The sequence below is a fragment of the Martes martes genome, assembly GCF_963455335.1.
Source record: "Martes martes genome assembly, chromosome: 3".
NCBI classification, from domain to species: domain Eukaryota; kingdom Metazoa; phylum Chordata; class Mammalia; order Carnivora; family Mustelidae; genus Martes; species Martes martes.
Window position 1 is genome coordinate 74798192 of NC_137890.1, and position 17191 is coordinate 74815382.

At 42.8% G+C, this 17191-nt stretch overlaps 1 long non-coding RNA gene across 2 annotated transcripts in view; it reads left to right on the top strand.

The window, feature by feature from the left end:
• Positions 1-16876, top strand: part of LOC308340454 — a 36169-nt gene extending 19293 nt beyond the window's left edge. The window contains exon 4 of one of the 2 annotated variants that reach the window (XR_013966598.1): positions 16333-16876. This is a non-coding gene — a long non-coding RNA (uncharacterized lncRNA). Of the gene's footprint in view, positions 1-5099; positions 5647-16332 lie in introns of those variants that run through there. The other variant, XR_013966599.1, reaches the window with a different exon arrangement.
• The last annotated feature ends 315 nt before the right edge of the window (positions 16877-17191 follow it).

Genomic DNA, 17191 nt, shown 5'->3' on the forward strand with positions numbered 1-17191 from the left:
GGGGTGGGGTGTCCTGGGATAGAGCCCCATGTCAGGCTCTTGGCTCAGCAGGGGTTCTGCTTCTCCCTCTCTCTCCCTCCATTCTCTCTTTCACTCTCTCTTAAGTAAATAAATAAAATCATTTTTTAAAAAATGAAAAACAAAGACAAGACAAAACAAAAAACCAAAAAAGTACCTATAGAACAGAGTAAATGTAAAATGTAGTAAAAGCGAATTAGGGAAGTGATCATCTTCGAGTAGTCTTACCTTTGCCTTTCCATAATTTAATGACCAGTAATGGCTCTGTGTAATCACTGGTCTGGGAGATCCTTGCGAGCCAGAACCAGCTGGCCTGGCCCATCACTGAGTGTCTGGCAGGAAGACAACTGTGGCCTAAGAAAGACTAGTTATTTATTCAGATATGGTGATTGTATTTCCCATTCTCACTTCCTTGACTTTATAATTTGGCCAGCAGCTAGGCCTGGGCTCATCCCCTTCAGCGCCAGCCCCCCACCTGGAGGCCCTGGCTGCCCGAGATTCTGCGGGGGAGCCTGGCCATTCTGCAGGGAGCCTGGCGATTCTGCAGGGAGCCTGGCGGGACAGGTCTGAACTTGCAGCAGGAAGCCCAGCCCCCGCCATAAAGAGGAAGTGCTAGGAGCAGTTTGAGAATTAGGAAGAGAGTGCCAGCCAGGGACTAAAAGCCTAGTGCAGCCATAAAAATCTGCCTCGGGTTATGTCTTGAGAAACAAGGTGTTGGCTTTCAAGGTGTTTAATTCTCTCTCCCTTAGAAACTTAGCCAAAAACTTCAATTACACAGGCAGATCATAAAACTCAAATTCCAGGGTGGGAGGACATGTCCAGGGATATGTATGGATGAAATACATTTTATAATGCTTTATCAGATGTCTAAAAATGCTCTTTTTTTAACCCTTTTTAACCCTCTTTTTTAAAAATTGCATTTGTGCGATTATTGGTCAAGTGTGGAATTGTTGGAGTTTTATTTTGCACAGTATCTAATTGTCAGTGATGATAAGTCTCCATGTCTTTGGAGAAGGGTTCATTCGTTTAAAAAGAGAACAAGACAAAAACATTTCTCCATCTTCCACTCCCTTTTTTTTTGTTGTTGAAATGAACTGGGATCCTGCAGATCCCAGGGGAGGCTGTGTCCTTGCCCTCCTCCCATCCAGGACTGTTCTAGACCAGCTCCCAGCTCCCTTGCTACTGTCACTCCAGTAAGGAAGTATCTTAGACTTTAAGACTATTCTCTTCTCAGAAGAACACTCACCTGTGGACTTCTCAGGAAAAGGAGTTCAAATAAACAAATTCCTAATTTGGAAGCCATCCTAGAGTTTTGAACACAAAAATCTGCTCTTTGAAAGGCACTACAGGAAAAATAAATTTAAATACTCATACTAGTAAGTAATTCTGTTCCAGAAGCCCCTTCTACTCAGAACCGATATTTAGTAATAGGGTGAAGAGGACAAAAGATCAACTCTTCCTGAATAAGAAGCCTGAGGAAAGTAGGCAGCTGCATAAATTCCTTTTTCATTAGGGAAATGGCCAGGTTGAGCTACAATGATCCAGTTTCCAAGAGGTACCTGGAGAAGTAGGAATGCAGGTAGCACTTGCTGAAACACAACCGTCACCCACAGTTTGAATAACTGTGACACTAATAGCATTTATGAACATTCAAATGAGCTCTTTTCTCTGTGCCCAGATGGCTATTGACATAACTCCTTTAATGAAAAGGTCTTTTGACGACAAAAGCATTTTAGTTTTTGAAGGAGGAAGCATTCCTGGCTGGGCTTAATTGATGAGGTTTCAATGTCCCCCTTTTTTCTAGTAAATCCGGCTCTCCTCTGGTTAGGGTCAGGATGCAGGGAGCATGGGATAGGGAGTGCCTGGTTTTGCCTGCGCTCCCAGGAGCTTACTGTATCCACCCATCTGGGGTCTGCCCCCTTCTGTACCTCCATCTCCACATCTGTTTTATGGGTATCCTAACCTAGGAGTTACTTCCCTCCTGTTCCTGGAGAGGTTGTAAGCCCAGTAAGGCCGACCCTGTGAGCAAGCATGCTTCATCTGGAACATGCTATCACTTCAAGTCTTTCTCTGATTTCCCCCAGCTGCAGCCCAGGGGCTAGGGGGTGGAGTGGGGTTCCACAACTGGCCGAGAATGTAAAACTAGCTATTTGAACCAAGGACTCTTTTATGAGTCCTTTATGCAGGTGTCTATTATTGGAGCACAGTTGGTATGTTTGTCTTTAAACCCCAGAAGTCCAAGTTCCCTCAGGGGCCAGAGGGTAAGGAGAAGGGGATGAAGCTGGAACTCCTTTCTGGGCTGTGGAACGGAGGGAAACAGTCTACTAGCAGCGCCCTGGGAAGACTAGCTATGAACCCTAATACATCATTCATTTAATAAGAAGTTACTGACTTGGGGCACTTGGGTGGCTCAACTGTTAAGCATCTGCCTTCGGCTCAGATCATAATCCCAGAATGCTGGGATAGAGCCCCACATCAGGCTCCCTGCTTAGCGAGAAGCCTGCTTCTCCCTCTCCCACTCCCCCTGCTTGTGTTTCCTCTCTTGCTGTGTTTCTCTCTGTCAAATAAATAAATAAAATCTTTAAAAAACAAAAACAAAACAAGAAGTTACTGACTCAAGAATATGTAACCCAAAGTAGAAAATCCTCTGAACACATGGTCCAAATAATTACAAAGGGCTAAACTAGTTGGAATAAAATTCTTACTGAAATAGTCCCATCTATATTTTGGCCAGATTTCACCTTTGAGGATAAAATCATGCATTATGCCAACAACAGCCTTGATTAATAAAAGCACAGAAGAAAACTTTAATGGAAACTGGAAATTTCTATGACTTTTCAGAATTCAGAAATTTGGGAGATGGGAAGTGAGCTATCCCCTACAGAAACTGGAATTGAGAGCATTTCCTAAAGCATTAACAATGGGTGTGGCTAAGTAGGACTGGGATTCCTGGTCACATAATCCTTTGCTCTTTTCAAAGACAGATAATCACCCAGACTTCAAGGACCAACACACAACAAAAGTGGAAATTTGATAAATATTATTAAACGTTTTTCATGCTCATGATAACCAGGAGTGTTTTTATATTTGGATCAGTACAGTAAGATGCCTATAGGTTTATATTGGGCATGAGACCACTGGTCTAACGTCCAAAGAAATATAATACTTCATATCAACGCGTCCACAATATATACTATTGGGTACTAACACTCTCCCCATGTGGGCGTACATCATGCTTTGTACTTCTAGAACACAACTTCACACATTTGAAGCTTACAAAAAAACTAGAAGAAAATGTATGATTCCTAGTTTATAAATAAATAAGTTCACATACGGAAAGTTTTCTCTTTTTTTAAGATTTTATTTATTTGTTTGAAAGAGAGAGAATGAGCAAGAGAGAGAGCACAAGTGGTGAGAGGGGCAGAGGCAGAGAGAGAAGCATCGTCCCTGCTCAGCAGGGAGCCAGACGCAGAACTCGATTCCAGGACATGAGCGGAAGGCAGATGCTTAAACGACTGAGCCACCCAGGTGTCCCTGAACAAGTATATTTCTGATAACAACTCTATCAACAAATATATTTATTCTAATACATTCTTTAACATTTTTTTATGTTTATGGGAAAATGCAAATTACAAAATCTGCCTAAATGATTTTCAGCTGTACAGTTTAGTGGCATTATGTATCTTCTGTTGTAAACCATCCCCACCGTCCAGCCCCAGAAACCTTATCTTGCAAAACTGAAACCCCTTATCTAGTGAACAAGAAGCCCCCGTTCCCTTTTCTAGCCAGCCCCTGGTGGCCACTGTTCCACTTTCTGACTACTTCAGACACCTATCTAGGTGGAATTATACAGAATTTGTTCTTTTGCGACTGGCTTATTTCACGTAACATCATGTCCTCAAGGCTCATCCATGAGGTACTGTGTGTCGGAATTCTCCTTTTAAGGCTGAATAATAAATATTCCATTGTATATACCTCATGTTTTGTTAATTCCTTCATCTGTCAATGGGCAATTGAATTACTTCCAGTTTTTAGCTATTATGACTAGTGCTGTTATGAACATGGATGAACAAATATCTGTTCAAGGGGCGCCAGGGTGGCTCAGTCATTAAGCGTCCGCCTTTGGCTCAGGTTGTGATCCCAAGGTCCCGGGATCGAGCCCTGCATCAGGCTCCCTGCTCAGTGGGAAGCCTGCTTCTCCCTCTTCCACTCCCTCTACTTGTGTTCCCTCTCTCGCTGTGTCTCCCTGTCAAATAAATACATAAAATCTTTTTAAAAAATCTGTTCAAGTACCTGTTTCTCATTCTTTTGGGGGATATACCCAGAAGTAGAATTGCTGGATTATAGAGTAATTCTATTTAAAAAATGTTTAATCGTGGCAAACACACACACACACACACACACACACATAACAAAAAATTTAACACTTAACAATTTCCAAGTGCACAGTTAAGTAGTGTTCAACTATTTCTAATTTTTTGAGGAACCACCATACTGTTTTCCAGAGTCTCTAACACATTCTTGTTTTCATCAGCAGCCAAAGAGATAAGACAAATGAAGCTCTTAGAAGAGTACATTTAAATTCAATAAATATTAACCAACAATAAGAACAGCAACAATAAAAACAGTAATGATGCAATTCAGGGACGATTTATAGGGGGTTTTTATTGTGGGACACCGTGCCAGGCATGGTGAATGATGTAAAATCCCGTAGGACAATCTCTTTGCCTTCTCCGTGGTTATAAATCTCCCTGGAGGGACAAACATGTAGGCATCTAACTCATGATTTAAGCAGAAACGCAGAAGGGCGTGAGGAGGTGTGCCGAAGCCGGGGTATCCGGGCAAGAGCCCATCGGTCCGTCTCAGTGGTGCTTCAAAGTCAGCTAAAGTGGGGGTGTTTCTACCACGGGAATCACAAACACCGCAAATCAGGGCTCACTTTCTGCCCAAAGAGCTGGTTGTTACACATTTACCAGCCTACCACTGAGCACAGTTATCTGCGCTTTGGGAAATCCATCCATGGACTCTGCTTTCTCTTCCCATTTTTTTTTTTTTTAATCAGTCATGAATTTGTTTCTCAGCACCATGCTCTGAAGGAGAAATGACAGTAGGAGCCAGTCCGTGGAACACATCCCTCAGAAATCAAGTCAGAAGGGCCCATTGATGACCCCGTGTGCTGGGATAGAACCAAGGACCTTTCAACCATGAGCAGACCATCTTTCAAGTGAGAGGAATGCAGCGAAAAGCTGATAAGAATGGCGTGCCGTGGGTACAGATTTTCCCAATCCTGGACATTTTCCGCTCAGTTTAACCTAAATTATCGAAATCACTGAAACCACACTTCCCCTTCAGGGATGATGGGATTTAATGATTTACATGAAAAGAAAAGAAGTTTCTTCGAAACCGTGTTGTTGCAAAGATCACATGAGCTGACATTACATCAAAAAGTTTTGTAAATTGTAAAACGCCATGCAAAATCAGAGACAGGATAATAACGTATTTGTTAAAAAAAAAAAAGTGAGGGTCCGCATGCTCCATTAATTTCTTCTCCTTTTTGTTATCATTACATAAACTGCTTTTAAAAGAATTATTGAACCATTAAATGTTTATGAAAGGTATTTGGTGCCCAAAGAAGACACTATATGGTCTTTTGTATGTATGTTCCCAGTCTTCAACAGAAATGCAAAGAAATCAGTTATCGTCTTGACATGGGAAAGGCATGTATGTTTGTTATATATCCTCTGATAGAGGGTTTCTAGCCAGCTGGAGCGTCCGGTGAGATTACCACAATGTTTTCAGTAACTACCTACATTTGACTTTGGCACCTTTTTAAAAGTCAAAAGAGGCATTTGCAAGGAGCCGTAAAAAGTCATTCCATATGCAGAACAATTGAAGCTCTTTAGCATCTGGGGAAGGAAACACATCTGTCTTCTGTCTATTTCTTCCCTAAATGTTCCCTGAATCCACTTTTATGGGGGTGGGGGAGGTACGAGGAGGTCGTAAATATCCCATTCTATTGGAATCCCGGAGTTAACAATACCCCAGCGACTATAAACACAAGACGCTGCCTTCGGGAAAGAGGTGCACTCAAGGAAGCAGAGATCTTTGTGACAGTGGCCTCGGTGTGGGCCACAGGCCAGCTAATCACATTACCATGAGAGCCAAGAGGTGGCCTGCAGACCGTGAAATAAAGAGGAGGGGGAAAGCAAGACTAATCTCGTTAAAAGGAAAGCGAAGATGGACGCTGATTTTACATAGCTGCTCTGAACGCCCCGTTTTCCCAGGACTGGGTCACCTGGGCGTTCTTGGGAGCTCGGGCTGGTTTCCTCGCATTGTTCAGTTCAGGCAAACGCTGGGGCCTCATGGGCTCGCTCAGACCTCATCTCCAGAGTATTCTGTTTAAGGAAAAAAAAAAAAAAGACATCACACCCTTTCCCCACAAAAAGCCTTCTGGAGGTACCCTTTTCCTTCATGACCCTATTTTCCATACACATGCCTTAGGTTGTCGAAAAGGACAAAGTCCTCTAAAGACTTGAACAACGGGTCAAGCTTTTCACGTGTTCTGCAGCTTCGAGGAAAGAAGCACGTAAATGAAATCTGGAGAAATCCACCAGATGGGCCGTTCTCAAAGTGCGGTCCGCGGATCCCTGGGGGAGCCCTTGCTTCTAGGGGCCCCTCGTGGTTCTCCCTTTTTCAACTGCAGAGCTGTGGGAGGTGGGGCTTCCTTATAGATTTCAACCCAACCAACAGATCCAAGCAGACAGGGGAATCAGCTGTTGGCAAGATCGGCCAACTAGAAAGCAAGGCACTGAAGATTTACAAAAATGGAAAGCCATGCTACTCTTTTCACTAAATGTTATGTTGTTTCAGAAAGTAGAACTCTTTCTGATAAAAATACTTATGTTAACACGTAAAGGATTTATTACTGCTATTTTTAAGTGAATTCGTAAAATATTTTTTAAATTCCTTCATTTTTATCCTAGTGCAGTAAATATGGGTAGATAGAAGGCACATAAACAAAAGGTCTTTGGGATCCTCAGTAACTTTTAGAAATCTAAAGAGGTCCTGAGACCAAAAAATCTCAGAACTGCTGCCCTGGAAAGACCTGAGAACATTTCATTGTAAACGTTGCTCATTGCGTTAAATCTCCATTTTTAAGACTGTGGACTAAACAGTAGAGATTATCCTCAAACTGCTGCCAGCCCCCTCAAAGGCTAGAACCTTAAATTAGACTTTGATCAAAGGCACATGATGTATAGGGAATGAAGAACTGTAGAAACCCGGTGAGCCCAGGAAAATGGCCAAGAGGCGAGAGATAAGTCACTTAGCAAAAAAGATGAATCTCTGGAGATTGGTCCAAGTTGTCGTGCATATCAGAAGCTTGTTCCTTCTTATTGCTGAGGAGAATTCCGTGGTGTGGACATATCATGGCTCATCTGACTCTTCACTTACTGAAGGACATTCAAGTTGGCTGCAGTTTGAGACTATTACAAATAAACATTTGCATATAGGTTTTTGTGTGAACCAAAGTCTTCATTGCATGGGGCATATTTCCAGTTGCTGGGTCATATGTTAGTTACAAGTTTAGTTTTTTAAGAAACTGACAGACTGCAGAGTGGTGGTACTATTCTGTGTTCCCACAAGCAATGTGTGACCAATCCAGTTTCTCACCAACTTCGTCAGCATTTAGTGTTGGCTCTGCTTTTTATTTTTACCACTCTGGTAAATGCAGAGTGGGATCTCACTGTGATTTTAATTTGCATTTCCCTAATAGCTAATGACGTTGAGTGCTTTGTGGGTTTTTTTGTACACTTATTTGACATCTGTATGCCTTCTCCAGTGCCATGTCTTTTGCCCACATTTTAATGAGATTTTTTTTTTTTACTGTTGAGTTTTAGGGGTTCTTTATATATTCTAGATAGTAATCTTTTATCAGATATATGGTTTGTAAATATTTTCTCCCACTTTGTAGCTGGCTTTTTCATCTTCTTAATAACAAGGGTCTTTCACAGGCAAAATTTTAAATTTCGAAGTCAAGTTTATCAGTTTTTTTTTTTTTTAAAGATTTTATTTATTTATTTGACAGATAGAGATCACAAGTAGGCAGAGAGGCAGGCAGAGAGAGAGGAGGAAGCAGGATCCCTGCTATGCAGCAGAGAGCCCGATGTGGGGCTCGATCCCAGGACCCTGGGATCATGACCCGAGCCGAAGGCAGAGGCTTTAGCCCACTGAGCCACCCAGGCGCCCCTATCAGTTTTTCTTTTTATGGAACATGCTCTTGGTGTCAAGTCTAAGAATTCTACCTAGCTCTGGATCCTGAAGATTTTCTCTCATGTCTTCTCTAAAAGTTTCAGAATTTTACTTTTTACATTTAAGTTCATTTTCCACTCGAAGTTAATTTTTCTAAGAGGATGACCATTTGCTCCAGCACCATTTTTGAAAAGGCTACTCTTCCTCCACTGAATTGCTTTTGGTCCTTTATGAAAAATTGGTGGAGTGTATTCCTGTGGGTCTATTTCTGGGTTCTCTCTTCGGGTCCACAGAGCCCAGTATTTGTCCCTCTACCAATACCACCCACTCTTGATTATCGTAGATATATAATCAGTCTTGAAATCAGGAAGCCTGCAATGAATTCCATTTTGGAAAATTTATTTACAGACCTAAATTCTTAGTCTTCAATCATAATAAATGTAGTAGTTAAAACATTTACATTTTCTTGACATCTCGTTGATGATTACAACTTGTGTTTTTTTCATTGAAATTCTTTTCATTGAAACACTTTTCCTCATGTCCCAAAACTTACTTTGTGCAAGTTACTTGACCGCTCTGGATCCCAGTGTCCCCATCTGTGAAATGGGGGAGAAGAGCCCCTCCTTCTGAGTTTGTACCTACTTTGTGGGAGACACAGCCAGTCAGACTGTACAAGGCCACGAGAAAAGCAATGAGCGCGGGGCCCGACAAGCAGCCCAGGTTCCATGCGTCCATCCTCCTTTCTCTTGGCTCAGAGTGATTCTGGCACTTCTGCTGATAGTATGTGGAGTTGTCCCTTATCTTTCCGCCACTTGCTCTCGTTTCCCAAACCTGATACCATGTGAAGGGATACACCACTCTCGTAACAATCCATCACTAATCTGTACTGTATTCATCGATGTTAAAATCTAGAAATGAACTAAGCTGTTGGCTGGCGGGTAGATGGGACAATTTGGTCCTTGAAAGGGCTCTGCTGGCTGCTGGAGGCACAGCAAATCCATAAAGATGGCCAGAGGCTAAGCTGGCAATAATAGTAGACGCATCCTCTCCCGTTACTCAGAACAGTCCCCTCTGCTCTGCCCTGCATAACACACCCCAAAATGAAAGTTTTATTCCAAGTCCTCGTATTCCCCCCAAAGCAATATATTTCAGGGTTTTCTTTTCTCTAAGCATTTCAGTCTACCCTAGTGAGCTACTATTTTTTTTTCCATTTTATGTTTTCTCTTTATAAATCATCATTTAACCTGGACACACAGATGCCTATTTCTAAACTGCTAATTCAGCAAAAAAGCACTGTTGTTAACACATTTAGGTGTTTTGCGTCCCTTATGTATGTCTAGTTTCTCTGACGTGCTTTACGTGAGTGTGATTTCTATGACTCAGTGGTTTAGCGACTTCATAGACAATTAGGTCTACAGGGATATTTTATAAGTGATGCATTTTTCTTTATAGACAATGTTTATGTTATTATGTTATGTTGTCCTGTTTATTATTATGTTTCCCATACCTTTTTAAAATTCCTTTGCTTAACTTTTTTATTTTAACTTTTTAATTGAGAGATGTAAAATATATCCAGAAAGGTACACGTAAATCAATGTCCAGCTTCATAACTCATTTAACATTGTGTGCCCGTTCATTCCCCAGCCAGGACGATCCAAAGAACATTTCCAGAACCCCAGATGTGTCTAATGTCCCTTCCCCTTTATTTCCCTCTCCCCACCCGATAACCACTGTCCTGTCTTCTAGAATGATCACATTCTTTGGAGTGAATTGTAGAGTTCAACACATCTCTGTGTGTCTCCTTCACCAACTGATTTATAAACAATGTAACTCTATCTTGTTTGTCTTGCTTCCTCCGCCAGCATTACTCTGGCAGAATGCCTCCATGGTTTATGCATCTTCATTGCATGTGATTATACAATACATCAGTATTCAAGTACATATTTATCCTTTTCCTTGCCAATGATTATTTGTATTGTTTCCGGTATTTGGCTGATATTGGTTTATTGCTGATGAACATTTGTATTGTTTCCGGTATTTGGCTGGTATCGGTTAACTGCTGATGAACAGTTCGTATTGTTTCTGGTATTTGGCTGGTGTTGGTTCATTGTTGATAAACCCTTGCCTTGTTTCCAGTATTACACAGTTGTGAACAATTCTGCTAGCACAGTCTTTTGTACTTGTGCCTGGGTACACATATCTCTGAAGTAGATCGAAGAGCTGGGGTTTGTGGGTCATAGCATCTATGATAAGGACATCTTGATAAGGACTGAGAAAGTGCAAACTTCTGGTGAGCAGGACCTCAGTCTCCCTGGCCTCGGCCTATGCCATCGACAGAGGGTACCAAGCAGCAGGATTGAGTGCTGGTTTTAAACACGGCACAAAAATGACCTTCCTAAGTCCTGACGTGTGGGAAGGGCAATTGAGGGGGCCTGCGATCTGCAGTCTGTAATGTTTCTTTCTAAAAAAATTCATTGTTCCAAAATAAAAGGAGCTCCATAAAAGCTCCAAAGAATGTGATCATCTTATTTATCTTATTTATTCCATCCCTTTTGAAATGCTGAAGAACTTCGGGGACAATCCAAAGCAAACTCTGGGCAATATGCTAGGTTAACAGCTACAAAACAGAATATTTCAACCCAGCTTTCCAGGAGCTCACTTGGTGTATAAATGGGGCACGCCTATATAGGACCTTTAAGTCCCAGGGAAGGATCTAGTTCCGTTACAGGTAAATGTTTGCTGGAAAAAAGGATTAGCAAAAGTACCTCGCCGCAAGCCACACTAGTACTTTGCCTACTGCAAAGCATTCTCTCCCTACCTGTGACTTCTGCTGTCCCCACTCTGGCTGCAAATTGCCTTAGGCAAAGTACCTACTCTTCACTGGATCTGACTTTCTAAAAAAAGTATCATATTGTTCCACATTTCAAAAAACTGAGAACCTGATACCCTTTCTCTTTTTGAAAATTTTTGTTATGGGCGATTTTAAGCATACATGAAAGTCCATAGAATGATAAAATGAGCCCCGAGTACCCATCACTCCACTGCAAGAATTACCAATTTATGGCCATCTTATTTTATCTATCTCCCCTCTCACCACCACCAGGATTACTTGGAAGCAAAAACAAACAAACAAACAAAAAAACCAAATGTGATTTAATCTGTCATCACAGCATAAGAATGCAAAAAACCCCCAAAAAACTCAACTTCTCAATGCCATTATCAAAAGTACACACACACAAATGAACAATAACTCCTTGATTTCATTAAATATCCAATATGGGCATTTCCTTGGTTTTGATACAAACCTTCTTTTTTTTAATAACGTTTTTGTTTCAATGAAGATCTAAAGATCCATGTATTGTGATAGTGTACATCCTTGTGAAAACTTTAAATATATGGTTTGTGCACCAATAATAATAATTGGGAAAAGCCTGGAAAGGAGCCACACCGAGGAGAGAACAGGATAGTCTGACCATACATTAGACTATACTATAAAACCTGTATAATGAAACTGTTTAACTTGGGCCCAAGGATAGATATAGGCAGACCAAAGAACCAAGAAAGAAAATTCAGAAACGGATCCAGCTGCATGTAAGAATGCAGCAGCCTGTTAGGGAGATGTCCCAAATCCACACGCGGGAAATGGAACGAAGTTTCCTCACTCTGTTTCAAACCCAGAAGAAGGGTAAACTTGCTTCTAGAAAATAACGACAACAACAAATACCTTTTACATGGCACAAAGCCCTATGATAAAGAAAGACAAAAGACAAAAGGAAACACGTTTGCACCCTTATTACAGAGGGTTCTAAAGTCCACCCCACCTATGGAAAAATGGAAGGGAAATGAGAATGTGGTTCCCAAGAACTGTGAATGGCTGTCTATCCGTCACCCAAAGGCCCTCAATCTCACTCAGATGGAGAGAAACTCAACGCTGAGTTGTGCTGAGATGTGATTTCTCCGCTAACAGGTTAAGGGAAATGCAGCCATTTGACACGATGCAATGCTAGCAAGGCTGGGAGGAAACAGCTTTTCCTATACGTATGGTGGGAGGGGCACGGGGGAATGTCTAGAAAAAAATGATATGCACTTCCCTTTGACCCAGCAATTTCCCTTCTACAAATCTATCCCAAGAGTAGACTGGCCCAAATTTGAAAATATATATGCCTTGTTTGTACTAGCAACAGTCTAAACATGACCCAGATGTCCACCAGTGGGAGATCAGTCGACTGAATTAGGGTACTTGTAGCCACTGCAGTTGTGTGAATGGACGAGGAAGCTCTGCAGATAGGCCCGTGCAAGGATCCCTCAGGTATACTGTCGGCACAAAAAGCCAGGCAGAGACAAGCGTTTATTATATGCAGCTGTTTGAAAAAACACAACACAGACACATACACATTACAAAAGAATGAATTTTGTGGTTTGTAAATGATATCTCAATACAGCTCTTACACAAATATATACAAGCATTTAAACATGGGAGAATATGCATGCCTGTGTGGCCCAGTCGGTTGAGCATCTGCCTTTGGCTCAGGTCATGATCTTGGGGTCCTCGGATTGAGTCCCACATCAGACTCTCCCCTTAGTGGGGAACCTGCTTCTCCCTCTGCCTGCCACTCCCCCTGCTTGATCTCTCTTTCTCTCTGCCAAATAAATAAATAAAATCTTGGGGTACCTGGGTGGCTCAGTGGGTTAAGGCTCTGCCTTTGGCTCAGGTCATGATCCCAGGGTCCTGGGATCGAGCCCCGAATCGGGCTCTCTGCTCAGCGGGGAGCGTGCTTCCTCCTCTCTCTCTGCCTGCCTCTCTGCCTGCTTGTGATCTCTGTCTGTCAAATAAATAAATAAAATCTTTAAAAATAAATAAATAAATAAATAAAATCTTTTAAAACAATAAAAATAAAAATGGAAGTAGAAGCTGTAAATTTCCAATGCTTACAAGTAGAGGAAGGGAGAGGATAAGCCACAGGAGGCAAGGATAAAGGTCGACTTATTTCATACACCAGATTCTAGCAAATTTATTTTGGAGCCATAAGTATTTTACGTAATTTTACTGAACAAAATTAAATAAAAAAGCAGTGCTGATAAACTGCGAGTGGAAGGAAACAAATGGACCGAAGGATGTGCCCCACTGTGACCAGAGGCCCCCTGCCCTTGACTATGAAGAACTACCACTTGATGATACGTTCTCTGTGGGCTTACTCCCAGCATAGAAAGAACTAGAAACAGAGCCATAAATAGCTCTCAGGAATCGTGCTGTTGATGGTCATGTTCGCACTCTTATTCTGAGACTCGTGTCTCAGAATAATGTGTAACTATGCTGTGTGTCTTCAGGGACTTTTCTCCCTGTCATCCCAGGTGTCAGGTCAAGTATCAGAAAATCACCTTGTCATTAATCTTAAAGAGCAAGTGTTCCAGCTCTGTCCATGGGAAAGGCCTGGACACAATGACCTTCCCGGTGGGAATTAGCACTCCCAGCACTGAGACTGCGATCTCCAGGAAGCATTGTCCTCTAAAAATAATCAGGAATCCTTGAAGAAATGGCCCATTTCAGGGGTGGGGCCTCCAACGTAGCCTGTTTCCTCATATCAGGAAGCAAGGAAGCTATCTGTCTACTCAGGTGGCCTCAAATTTCTCGAACCAAGCTCGAAAAGGCTCTCGTCAGCCAAAGATAAGACCATTTCAACATCTTTGGTAAGGACGAAAAGTGCGGTGAATTGAAGTAAGCCCACACGTGTAAGTCCCTGAGCTCCCAGAGATAGAAAAGCCCACCGAAGCGAAAACTACTCAAGTAACCACCTTTGGGTGACGAACCAAATCTCTACTCACCTTTGAACTGGGAAAGAACCAAGCAGGGACGCCTGGATGGCTCAGTCAGTTAAGCATCTGAATCCTGATTTCGACTCAGGTTATGATCTCAGGGTCATGATCTCAGGGTGACATGGAGCCCCACGTTGAGCCCTGCATGGGACTATGTGCTCAGCGGGGAGTCTTGAGACTTGACCCTGGAGAATCTTGAGATTCCCCCTCCCTCGCTCCCTCCCCCTCTGCCACCCGCCAATAGCTCGCCCTCCCCACCCCTCTCTAAAATAAATAAACAAATCTTTAAAAAAGAGAAAGAAAAAAATCAAGCATTTGTCCTTTATTCCCCCCCTGTTTTTTGAGTCTTGTACTAATCATATTTATTATTTTCTGTATCTTATGATGTTTTGACATCTCAGGAGGGCGTTATAGACCTGGAGAGAGACTGCCCATTTCAGGGCTAGCTAATTCCTTTTTCTTTTTTTTTTTTTTTTCCGTCTTTATTTCCTACGTGATCTGGACCTCAGGATAACCAAAGAGTAGACGAGAGAGGTTTTACTTTGTAATATGCCAGCTAATAGATGAAGAAGGAAGGATAGAATTAGAATATCATTTTGCCACTCCCAATAAATTAATAAATCTGGCTAGTGGTCATCAATGGTTAGTAACATTTCACAGGGAAAGGAACCTGGGCATCACACATTTGCTGTTAGAAATACTCCCACCTTGGGGCACCTGGGTGGCTCAGTGGGTTAAGCCTCTGCCTTCGGCTCAGGTCATGATCTCAGGGTCCTGGGATCAAGTCCCGCATCAGGCTTTCTGCTCAGCGGAGAGCCTGCTTCCTCCTCTCTCTCTCTCTGCCTGCCTCTCTGCCTACTTGTGATCTCTCTCTGTCAAATAAATAAATAAAATCTTTAAAAAAAAAAAAAAAAAAAAAAGAAATACTCCCACCTTTAAAGCAGTCTTGCACACAAACACTAACCCTCCCAACCAAGATTCCAGATCTGCAAATATAAGGGATAGAGAGCAGGTTAAAGTTCATTACAAGAATCCCATCAGCAAGATTCAGCCTGTAGGCAACTCTAAAGAAGGGACAACTTAATTTCTGAGGGGTTGTGGGAACCTACAGATTAAAAGATATTTGAGACATATGTCAAGGCATTGACCTCTTGTGGACCCCAAATTGAACAAGCAAAGTGTAAAAGAATTATTAGGCAATCAGAGAAACATGAACATTGACTCTATATTTGATATTGGGGGATTATTAGTCATTTCTTAGGTGCACTATTATTGTAGCTATATTTTTTGAAAGTCTTTATCATTACCAAAATATTTACGAACTATGAGCTACCTGGGATTTGCTTCAGAACAATCTGGGTGGCGGTCATGGAGGGGTTGTCAAAGAAGACAAAACAAGTTTGGCCATATGGAAGCTGGGGGATGGGTAGATGGGGGTCGTTATCCTATTCTCTGTGCTTAAGAATATCCCAGTTTGTTCAATGAAGACCCTATCTGCCCTCCCACTCAAGACCCTCCATAACTCAAGCTAGGCAGACAGTAGTTCCCAGAAAGAGGAGTTTAGACAGAACAATGGGAGGGTCCATCTGCTTCCCTTTGGTTGCAAAAGGGAGTCTCTGTGGCTACCTGGGGCCCAGCACAGATAAGCATAAGTTGAATGAAGGAATGACCAAGTATCAAGGTGGGGGAGAGATGGGGGGAGGGGGATGGGAAACCCATTTAGCATGTTCCAGTCAAGAGATAACAGATTGTTAAGTATCTGGATAACAATCTTAGCTTAGCTGAGATGCATTATTTAGATCACCAGAGCCGATTACAGACGAGGTAAAGTAGGTCAAAGTTGCCTTAAGAATAAAGAGATGCCAAAGACTCAGTTTCATTTTTTATCTGCTAGAAACAGCACTTCTTCCCTCTGCTCTCGGTTGTCTTCCCGCCTCCCATCTCCCACTCTCCCCACTCCTCCTTCCCCCTCCTCTCTCCACTCTCAGTCCTCCCCTCTCCACCCACAGCATCTCCCCCTCCTCCTCTTCCCCTTCTCTTTCTCTCCCCCACTCTTCCCTCGTGATCAAGTCTCCCTTTCTCCCTCCATGCCCCCCACTCTTTAGTCACACCCCCTTCCCTATGGCAGTGAGGGACCACAGCCCAGCCCCCCTCCCTCCTTCCTCCACATCCTGGTCCTGAGCAAGGTGGGAGCAGGGGGAAATGTTCAAGTGCCTGTCATCTTCTTGCTGTGTGTCTGTTTCTCCCTAGAATACCTCACTGAGAATCCAAGATGAAAGGAATGGATTCTTCTGTCCAGGAATGATTTGACAATGACCCCTCAGCTCCGGCATCCATCTGTACACGCATCTTAGGCTGTGGGAGATTGAAGCTGTAGTGCCAGCCAACTCACAGTACCACCTCCTTAATTTTCTTTCCTTGCTCTCCCTTTTCTTCCTTTTTCCTTTTTATTTTATTTTATTTACTGAAGTTTATGTATTTGTGTTAGTCATCTCTACACCCAACGTGGGGCTTGAACTCACCACCCTGGGATCAAGAATTGTATGCTCCTCTGACTGAGCCAACCATGTACCCCTCCCTTTACTTTACAAAGCTGCTGGTATATGGGGGGCCCCTGGGTGGCTCAATTGGTTAAGCATCTGCTTTGGGCTCAGGTCATGATCTCAGGGTTCTGGGATCGAGCCCCACATCGGACTCCCTGCTCAGTGGGGAGTCTGCTTCTCCCTCTCCCTCTGCCCCAACCCCACGCATTTTTTTTTCTCTCTCTCTCTCAAATGAATAAAATAAAATCTTAAAAAAAACATCAAGCTGCTGGTGTCACTGCAGCTGGGCTGGGCATGTTATAAATGATCAAAAAAGCCGCTCTGAGAAGCTTCAAGACCTGAAATGGAACTGTGTGGGCTCCAAGGGAGCCTTGTGAGGCCCGTGAGGATGTGGCCTCAGAAGGAGCCTGGCCAGGCCGCATGGAGGCAGAGAGCAGCTGCAATCACACTTCCCTCCCCCTTTCCTGCCCCAACTCCCTGAGCTTCACACACTGGCTGCTGCAATCCATAGAGCTTAAGGTGACATTTGCTGACTTGCGTCCCCCCAAAATCCATACCCCCAGTAT